The sequence below is a fragment of the Dermochelys coriacea genome, chromosome 1 (genome assembly GCF_009764565.3).
Source record: "Dermochelys coriacea isolate rDerCor1 chromosome 1, rDerCor1.pri.v4, whole genome shotgun sequence".
NCBI lineage: Eukaryota > Metazoa > Chordata > Testudines > Dermochelyidae > Dermochelys > Dermochelys coriacea.
Window position 1 is genome coordinate 316,116,588 of NC_050068.2, and position 10,929 is coordinate 316,127,516.

Sequence of the window (10,929 nt, forward strand, 5' to 3'; positions counted from 1 at the left end):
TGTCCCCTGAATAGATATGTGGACAGAGTTGGCAATGGGCTTTGTTGCAAGGATAAGTTCCTGGGTTAGTGGTTCTGTTGAGTGATGTGTGGTTGCTAGTGAGTATTTGCTTCAGACTGGGGGGCTGTCTGTAAACAAGGACTGGCCTGTCTGCCAAGATCTGTGAGAGTGATGGGTCATCCTTCAGGATAGGTTGTAGATCCTTGATAATGCATTGGAGAGGTTTTAGTTGGGGGCTGAAGGTGATGGCTAGTGGTATTCTGTTGGTTTTTTTTTTGTTGGGACTGTCCTGTAGCAGGTGACTTCTGGGTACTCTTCTGGCTCTGTCAATCTGTTTCTTCACTTCAGCAGGTGGATATTGTAGTTATAAGAATGCTTGATAGAGATCTTGTAGGTGTTTGTCTCTGTTTGAGGGGTTGGAGCAAATGCGGTTATATCGAAGAGCTTGGCTGTAGACAATGGATCGTGTGGTGTGATCTGGGTGAAAGCTGGAGGCATGTAGGTAGTAATAGTGGTAAGTAGGTTTCCAATATAGGGCAGTGTTTATGTGACCATCACTTATTAGCACTGTAGTGTCCAGGAAGTGGATCTCTTGTGTGGACTGGTCCAGGCTGAAGTTGATGGTGGGATGGAAATTGTTGAAATCATGGTGGAATTCCTCAAGGGCTTCTTTTCCATGGGTCCAGATGATGAAGATGTCATCAATGTAGCGCAAGTAGAGTAGGAGCATTAGAGGATGAGAGCTGAGGAAGCCTTGTTCTAAGTCAGCCATAAAAATGTTGGCATACTGTGGGGCCATGCAGGTACCCATCGCAGTGCCGCTGATTTAATGGTATACATTGTTCTCACCCATAACGATTTCACATTTGGGGACAAAGTCACAAAGTTCAGCCACCAGGTTAGCCGTGACATTATCAGGGATACTGTTCCTGATGACTTGTAGCCCAATTTTGTGTGGAATGTTGGTGTAGAGGGCTTCTACATCCATAGTGGCCAGGATGGTGTTTTTAGGAAGATCACCGAATGGATTGTAATTTCCTCAGGAAGTCAGTGGTGTCTCAAAGATAGCTGGGAGCGCTGGTAGCGTAAGGCCTGAGGAGGGAGTCCACATAGCCAGACAATCCTGCTGTCAGGGTGCCAATGCCTGAGATGATGGGGCGTCCAGGATTTCCAGGTTTATGGATTTGGGTAGCAGATAGAATATCCCAGGTTGGGGTTCCAGGGGTGTGTCTGTGCAGATTTGTTCTTGTGCTTTTTCAGGGAGTTTTTTGAGCAAATGCTGTATTTCTTCAGTGGGATCAGAAGGTAATGGCTTATAGAAAGTGGTGTTGGAGAGCTGCCTAGTAGCCCTTGTTCATATTCCGACCTATTCATGATGATGACAACACCTCCTTTGTCAGCCTTTTTGATTATGATGTCAGAGTTGTTTCTGAGGCTGTGGATGGCATTGTGTACTGCACGGCTGAGGTTATGGGGCAAGTGATGCTGCTTTTCCACAATTTCAGCCCATGCACATCGGCGGAAGCACTCTATGTAGAAGTCCAGTCTGTTGTTTAGACTTTCAGGAGGAGTCCACCCAGAATCCTTCTTTTTGTAGTGTTGGTAGGAAGGTCTCTGTGGGTTAGTATGTTGTTCAGAGGTGTGCTGGAAATATTCCTTGAGTCGGAGACGTCAAAAATAGGATTCTAGGTCACCACAGAACTGTATCATGTTCGTGGGGGTGGAGGGGCAAAAGGAAAGGCCTCGAGATAGGACAGATTCTTCTGCTGGGCTAAGAGTATAGTTGGATAGATTAACAATATTGCTGGGTGGGTTTAGGGAACCACTGTTGTGGCCCCTTGTGGCATGTAGTAGTTTAGATAGTTTAGTGTTCTTTTTCTTTTGTAGAGAAGCAAAGTGTGTGTTGTAAATGGCTTGTCTAGTTTTTGTAAAATCCAGCCACGAGGAAGTTTGTGTGGAAGGTTGTTTTTTTATGATTATCACCACAAAAGGTTTTCTTCCTCCCCCCCCGCCGCCCCGCCTTCCTGCTGGTAATAGCTCATCTTAAGTGATCACTCTCCTTACAGTGTGTATGATGAAACCCATTGTTTCATGTTCTCTGTGTGTGTATATAAATCTTCCCACTGTATTTTCCAATAAATGCATCCGATGAAGTGAGCTGTAGCTCACGAAAACTTATGCTCAAATAAATGTTAGTCTCTAAGGTGCCACAAGTACTCCTTTTCTTTTTGCGAATACAGACTAACACGGCTGCTACTCTGAAATGTGTCCGTAATATATGTTTTTGTGTTGGAGGTTTGCACCTTTTCATATTTTGTGATTTGAAGCTGTCTTAGTATACCCTGTGTATAAGGTAAATTAGAAATATTTTAACTATTCCTACCCAGAAATTTTCCATTAAAATGTCTGTGTTCCTAAAGAAAATTGCATTTTAGGGTTTTTGCGTTGTAGGCTTGTTCACAGAGTTTGTGGCTAAAATCATAAACCAAACCCATGCAATGGTCTCATGAGAATTTTTTTTTCAATGCCAAAAACATCCCATCCAATGATGTCAGCAAGATCTTCACAGCTGCGGCCGCACGAAGTAGGATTCCCCATTTAGGGAGTTAAACGGGAACAATTGTTGCCAAATCTGTCTTTGAATGAGCGTAATTTTCTCCCCCTTCCCCATAGCAGCTCTGACAGCAAGAGAACATTATTCTTCAGTGCCACATTCTTTCATTGCCTTATGAAGAATTTATATGTTTTGAGTTTTCCATTCATGGCAAACTTCCAGCAGTGCTGTACTATAAACCTGCCGCAAAGAATGAAAAAAGCGCAGTTTTCAGTTCAGTTGGGAACCTCAAGACTGATGTGCTCAGACAGGCCAAACCTCTAAAGGTTAGTGAGTCTGAACCTCAGTTGATTCACCCAGCACTGTCAAATTATGTTCTACTAAGGAGGTAGCAAACATTTTAGAAGTCTAATTATTTGAGAAGGTTGTGGAGGGTGATTAATAGACCCAAATCCTTTACTGGAGTTCTCTTGAGGAACCCTAATGAAATAATAAATCCAGAGAGAGGACAAATTCTTTTCCTTTTTTGGCAAGTGATATTTAAGCAGAACAATGCTGCCAGCTGAATACATCATTAAAGGGCAGGCTTATTGTTGCACACCGAAACCCCCTTTGTGATAAATGGCAAATAAAACACTTTTTTTTTTCATCCAGACTCCAAGGCAGATGAAGATGAGCACAGCAAAGCTACCAAGGAGATTTTTGTCAAAAAGTATCAGTACTATTAGAGTTAATAAACCATGACAGCCTGTAGAGGGCTCTCAAAGTCCTTCGCTGGGACTCTTAACCCAGTTTCACAGGGCGCAGCTGGAGGTTTCCTAAGGTCACTGTGGTCTTTCTGAAAAGGACTAAACAAAAGGATCCTTCAGGATAAGTGTGCTGTTTCCCTCCCCTCCCCCCCCCGTCTAAGACCTTGATGTTTCTATACAGTATCTGCAGGCACAACTTCGCCAACATTGTTTTGCTTTAGCAAACAGATGTTAGAAATCCATTTTGTTAAACAGAATTCTCTCCTAGAAGGTAATTGGAATAAAACTCGCAAAAGGAATGAATGCCAATTACATTTCATCTCCATTTATGTTCTTTTGAGAGGGTTGTACTACAACACACTGAATACAGGTGACATCCCGGAATGTTTAGTTTGTGTGTTAATTTTCTTTTTACTCCTGCTATATTCTGGGATGCTTTGGAAAAAGGAATATTGCATTTGATTATCACTGCTTTAAAGCACATTGTGCCACAAGAAGCTATTTGGTGGATACAGTGACTAGCTGACTGGACTGCATAGATTACTCATTTGAAATGTTTGTGTAAAAATCACTTATTCTGTTACAAATAAGTGCTATTACCTACAGAGATGGAGCTAAAGCCTGCAGAGGCTTACATTTACATGTACATTTCGAGGCAATTATCCCCTTGTCTTGTAGGCTAACAAGATATTTGAATTGCTAGTAATCATGGTTTCCTTCTCTTCAAAATTATGATCTTATTGAAGGAAGGAAAGCACCCTTTCCCCTTTGACAATAGCTTGTATTTTAGGCCCTCTGGTCACAGCTGAGATTAGCTGCATATGGAGAGTTGAGAGCATTCAGAAGGAATAGAATATTACAACATCTTCAGTTACTTTCCTGTCTGTCCTTTTTTAGCTAACTGGAAGGGAGAGTTCCATGCATATTGGAGTAAGTGGCTGTTTATTCCCATGCCCAGTGATCTTTTACGGACATTCATTTCCAATAACAGTTTGTTCATGATCCCTCATTATATTTCACAGTTTATTTATTTATAACTGCAGGAAAAGCTCTTTTGTAACAACCTATTACTTTGCACTCCTGTTTCCTGCCTATATAAAAACAATAGCAAAAATACTTCAGTGAGGACAAGTTGTATTACATAAAACCTTCTATAAAGTGATGTCTTGCTCATGACTCTATGTGTTTGTGTGCATGTGTGCAGCTATGCAGCCTTAGACCTATCCCATCTCATCATTCCACATTGCCAGCTGAACTGTCAGAATTTCTGGTTTGTGGTTTTCTGATAAGCTACAGGACTGGCTGCCATTTAGGTTCTTGGGCTTAACTCCACACTAAAGACTCTGTGGCTGGTTGGGGACTCGTGGCTGCAGAGGGAGAAGTATAGGCAGGAGCTAAAGAGAAAAATGCATCAGAGACATGGAGAAGGTCCTGTAAGATCACTAACCTCTGTCTAGTCAGAGTTCCTACCCCAGGTAAAGTTAGGAATACCTCTGAGCAGGCAGCTTCCTCAGTTGCAGGGATCTTAAGGTGAGAAGAAGTGGGATTCCCTTCTTGCTCACCTTAGGAGCCATGCAGGGCAAGACATTTGGGAGAGAAGGGCTGTTCGATTGTGCTACTTAAGGACAGTTAGGCAGTGGCTATAAATCCTGCATAGAGATCGAGGAAACTGCAGAAGAAAGTACTTGCCCAATGGGGCTCCTTAATGCACCTGGAAAATTTTGGTAGGTGCCCTAAAGGAGAAATCTAGTTATTTATGTCTGTACATTTTGTAGTAAAAAGTACCCAACCTGGGTATTCTCAATGGGCCCTGAAATGTAGGGAGCCACAAAAGATGCATGAAGCCTCTACGCTGTAGTTGGGGTGTGTGACTGTAGCATGAGCAGACATACCTGAGTTAGCTTTAATCTAGCTAATGTGAATACCAATGGCAATGACACCATGGCAGCATGGCAGCCTTCATGGCAGCATGGCAGCCTTCAATGCAGGCTGTAAAAGCCCACCTGGGACCCTTGGTACTTGCTTGAATAGCTAACTTGCTTTGAAGCTTCTGTGACTTCACTGCTATTGATACTTGCTTTAGCTAGTTTAAAGCTAGCTTGGGTATGTCTAGATGTGCTGCAATCATACCTCCTACTGCACTGTAGACATACCTTTGGAGCTACTGAAGGGTCACAGCACCACTACAGACTTCTTCATTCTAGAAAGGATATTTGATTCCAACTCATGTCAACTGTGGTCCCATTCCCTACCTACTGCTCAATAGTTAGTGATGAGTTATGCACCACTTCCCTTGCAGAAATTATTGTACAGATTGTGGATCTCCCTTTTGAGAAGCTTTTACTTATATTCATTCTATTTTATGCTATTACTCATGGTTATACCATAGTTAGGATCACCCTAAATTAGGGTGTCAAGCGATTAAAAAAAAATTAATCGTGAATAATCACAGTTTTAATGGCACTGTTAAACAATAATAGAATACTATTTATTTAAATATTTTGGATGTTTTCTGCATTTTCAGATTGATTTCAATTATAACACAGAATACGAAGTGTACAGTGCTCACTTTATATTTTATTACTAATATTTGCACTGTAAAAATATGAACAAAAATAGTATTTCAATTCATTTCATACAAGTACTGTAGTGCAATCTCTTTATCACGGAAGTTGAACTTACAAATATATCATTATTTATTTTTACATGACTACACTGAAATAAAACATTGTAAAATTTTAGAGCCTACACTCAGGCATACTTCTTGTTCTTCCTTTTGAGGAGTCGGCTTATTGAAGGGGTAGGATTTTTTTTATCTCAGAAAGTCAATATTCTGGAGAAGGAAGGGATGTGAGTTGTGCAGGAGAAGGGTGAATTCTTGCTGCTGCTTGCTGCTCCTGTTGGGTTAATATAAGAATGGCCGTACTGAGTCAGACCATAGGTCCATCTAGCCCAGTATCCTGTCTTCCAACTGTGGCCGATGCCAGGTGGCCCAGAGGGAATGAACAGAACAGGTAATCATCAAGTGATCTATTTCTTGTTGTCCATTCCCATGTTCTGGCAAACAGAGGCAAGGGACACAATCCCTGCCTACCCTGGCTAATAGCCATTGATGGTCCTATCCTCCATACATTTATCTAATTCTTTTTTGAACCCTGTTATAGTCTTGGCCTTTAAAGCATCCTCTGGCAAGGAGTTCCACAGGTTGCTGTGTGTTGTGTGAAAAAATACTTCCTTTTCTTTGTTTTAAACCTACTGCTTATTAATTTCATTTGGTGACCCCTAGTTCTTGTGTTTATGAGAAGGAGTAAATAGCACTTCCTTATTTACTTTCTCCACAGCAGTCATGATTTTATAGACCTCAATCATAACCCCCCCTTTGTCATCTCTTTTCCAAGCTGAAAAGTCCCAGTCTTATTGATCTCTCCTCGTATGGCAGCCGTTCCATACCCCTAATCATTTTTGTTGCCCTTTTCTGAACCTTTTCCAATTCCAATATATCTTTTTTGAGATGGGGCTACCTCATCTGCATGCAGTATTCAAGATGTAGGCATACCATGGATTTATATAGAAGTAATATATAAGTGTGTGTGTGTGTGTGTATATATATATATATATATATATATATATATATTTTTATATATATGTATTTACTGTCTTATTATCTATCCCTTTCTTAATGATGCCCAACATTCTGTTCACTTTTTTGACTGCCGCTGCACATTTGAGTGGATTTGAGTTGAGTTTTCAGACAACTATCCACAATGATTCCAAGATCTCTTTCTTGAGTGGTAACAGCTAATTTAGACCCCATCGTTTTATATGTAGAGTTGGGATTATGTTTTCCAATGTGCAATACTTCGCATTTATCAACATTGATGGGTTAGGTTCTGAGCTCGCCAGGCTAGCCTCCTATCCAAAGAGGAAGAGAGTTTCATGTTAGAAATCTGAATTTAGTGTTTGGGAAGGATGGAGGTGGGGGAAGAAGCAAACAATGACTTGTGCAGGAAGAGGGTGAGGGAGGTGTCTTGCTGCTGCTTCTGGAAGGTGGTTTCTAGTACTGGGCTCACCAGGCTCGCCTTCTTTTATTGAGCTAGGTGGACTCCCTTCAGTTGAGCGAGCCCTTGTTTGCAAGGGAGGGTGAATTTTACTTCAAGGACTCAGCTTGTTGCAGGGGACAAGAGGCTGGTGCAGGGAGGCTGAACTTGCCAGGCCCCTGTTCTCTATGAGACAACTCCCACAGCCAGGGGCCAGCTGAGGGCAATGGGGAATGGTGCAGGGGGGAGGATCAATCCCCAGGATGAGGAACTGGCTAGGAGCAATGAGGGATGGTACTTGGGGGGAGTTGTCTCCTGGAATGAGGGGCTGGCTGGGGGCATTGGGGCACAGTGTGGGAAGTGAGGGTGTCAGTCCTTGGAGAAAGAGGGTGGTGTGGGGATGGGGGGGTCAGTACCCGGAGCAAGGGGTCAGCCAGGGCCAATGCTCAGAGGGTGTTAGTCTCCGGGGTGAGGGGCCAGCCGCTGGGGAAATGGGGCCGAACCAGGATGAGAGCCACTTCCTCTCCTCTCCTTTTCCCACCTTCTGGAGGTAGATTGGGTTACTGCATCTGACCAGACTCTGCCAGGTCCCTCCGCAACCAATGCCTCTCTCCCTGCTCAGATATGTAATTAATGCTGTTAAAAATGCATTAGTTTTTATTTCAGTTAATAGCGGACATTCACTGTGATTAATTGACAGCGCTCACCTGAACAAGTCCTCTCCCTTCTTATTGGTCGTGCTCTTCAAATTCTTGGTAAAATAATTAACTATCCCATCTTACTTATTATTTAGTCAATTTATGCAGATTTTAATCTTTTCTCAGAAATGTACATGTTGGGGAAGTGCAAGGTAGACACATGTTGTTAATCAGCTTATCAGTCTGCTACATGTAATAAAAGTCAAAGAGCAACATGTATTCATGTATGACATGCTCTTGCACTTGCAACCCATGGACTAAATGACAAAACACATATTTATTTCAATAAGGGCAGGATCAATGTGTTGGTAACAGGTAATAAATTAATAAAATGAATTTTTATTTAATTTGCTCTGTTAGGGCCAGGAGAATCTTTCAAGAGCATGTCACTTGCAGCCCATTTGGCTTTCCACTTCATTTTTCAACCATTTCATTCTAAGTGTATAATATCTCTATTATAAACTTCAGTATTTTCCTATAAATCTTTAATACGAACGTCTGCACTTAAGAGGCTAATTTAAAGCCCACTGAAGTCAATGGGAGTCTTTTCCTTGGACTTCAATAAGCTTTGGATCAAACATTAAATTATGTAGCATGTTGTGACATTCTATTCCTTGGGGGAGAGTACTGTAACCCCCATATTCCTCATTTTCATTTAATTGTGATCTTGCATATAAAGCATACTTTGTAAGGTATCAGGGGAAAGGTTATGATCTGCTAAAAGTGATTTCTCTAGCCATATATGTATATCATTAATGCATATGAAGTTGTGAGAATTTTGTTGTATTGTTTCACTCAAGCATGTTGTAAGTTGGGGAATCAGCCAGATATTAGCTCCCCAGAGGCAACAGCAAGGAATGTAACCAATACCCGATTGGGGTGTTAAACAACCCATCAACAGCCATTGTCCAGCAAGTGAGCTACAATGCAATGACTCACCTGCATGAGGCCACCGCAGGGGAATTGCTCAGCTTTGCCTGGAGATTCAGCAATGCCCTCAGACGTGTCTGGACTTGTGCCCCCCAAGCACATGGGACTGAGGTTATAAACAGAACACAGTGACCATATGCTTGGCCTTTCTCCTTCACCCACCTACATTGCAAGCAACAAGGACACTCTGAAGACTCCAACTGAGGCGACTGGCCCAGATTTCAAGGGTGAAATCTGTGTACTATGAACTGCAATATCCAGTGGGGTGAGAGAAAGTGTTTAGCCTAGTTCTTGCCCAGTCTAATAGGGTTGAGAGTTTAGATTGTGTGCTTACATTTCGGTAACTAACTGTGACTTTTTGTCTATCACTTAATATCACTTAAAATCTATTTTTGTAGTCAGTAAATTTGTTTTACTGTTTATCTTTACCAGTGAGTTTGTATGAAGTATATGGCAAATCTGCTCAGGTTTTGCAAAGGCTGGTATATATCCACTTTCCACTGATGAAGTGATGAACCAATTAATAAATCTGCATTGCTCATCTTGAGCAGTGCAAAATAGAATATTCCTGAGGTACAGTGCTGGGAGCTGGGGGGGATCTGGTTCTGGTGCCTTTCTCTGTGTGATTCATGAGTGGCTCTGGGAGCATTCATGTGATATATCTGGCTCTGGGGCTCCACATGAGGTTGTGCTGAGTGATAACAGTGCCTGGAGGGGTTTGCTGCTGATCACTAGCAAGGCATTGTGAGAGACAGCCCAGGCTGGAGAGAGTTCAGGGGGCACAGTGGTCCCACAGTTCCAGGCTGCACCCAGGCTGAAGCATGTGCATAAGAGTGTGTGCCATTTGTGGTATAGTCAGGAGGAGAGTTTAAGAAGTCACTGAGACTTTAACTTTCTCAAAGAGAAGTAAAAATTTATGGAAAAGTAACAGATAAACAATCAATTGATGATGAAACGACAATCATTTGAATGTTGGTGTTGTAGAAGAATTCTGAAAATACGGATAGACCATGTAACCAACAAAAAAAAGTATTGGAGGTAGATGGAACTCAGCAAATATTAGTTAGAGATATTATGAATTGAAAGATTAAGTGTGGAGGATATGTTTTAAGAGGTTCAGTAAGTGATGTATGTTTACAGGCACTGGAAGGGAAAGTTGATAGAAGAAGAACATGAAGCAGAAAAAAAAGATCTTGGATGGATGATGTGGTATCCTGGGTGGATCAAAAGGACTATTCAGCCACAGAGAGATTAGCAGAAGATTGTACTGAATGGGCTACTATGGTTGCAACCTTCCAGTATAGAGACACCACATATTAAAAACAGAAACAAGATTTAATAGTGTGTCAGTTTCTTTTTCGTGAAAGTCAGCTGAAGTTTACTGCTGGTCAGGTTAGATTACTTTTTTCTCTTCCATCTTTGGAATTTAAAATTTAGAATTTAAAAACTATTTGATTGAAAGTGGAGTTTTCCTTACTAGATTATTCTGACATTTTGAAAAATTCTGTAGCTCAAATTTCCTTTGCAAAGGTAAGTCCAAAGGAGTTTGTTCTGTTAACATATAAATATAGTAACTGCTGCCTTTCTCTCTCTGTCTCTATCTCATCTCACAACACCACCACCTTGTGAGTGGCCTGGCTTCTTTTGAAAGGTGGCATCCCTATTTGTGTGTGAGCCTCCACAGAGCCTCTTGGCTTCTCATAGGATTTGAATATGAATGTTGCTAAGAGAGAACAAAAGGGCTGAGCCCTGCAATCCTTATTCACATAAGTCACACCATCAAAATCAATAGGCCAGCTCACATGAGTAAAGGTCACTCCTATCAGTAAGGGTTGCAGAATCAGGCCTGGGGTTAGACGTCTTAAAGGGAATATAATAGTCCTCACTAGGGAGGAGTAACCTGGGCTTGTATTACAGAAGATGTAGACTCCTTTTCTAAATTTTCACCTCAAACTTCAACT

General features: G+C 41.7%; 1 long non-coding RNA gene across 1 annotated transcript; it reads right to left on the bottom strand.

Moving 5' to 3' along the window:
- Positions 1-1,631: 1,631 nt before the first annotated feature.
- On the bottom strand, positions 1,632-9,073 carry LOC122457832. Its single transcript, XR_006277507.1, has 3 exons — positions 8,909-9,073; positions 6,825-6,829; positions 1,632-1,644 (listed from the first exon to the last, which is right to left on the bottom strand). It is a non-coding gene; the product is annotated as an uncharacterized LOC122457832 (long non-coding RNA).
- Positions 9,074-10,929: the final 1,856 nt, after the last annotated feature.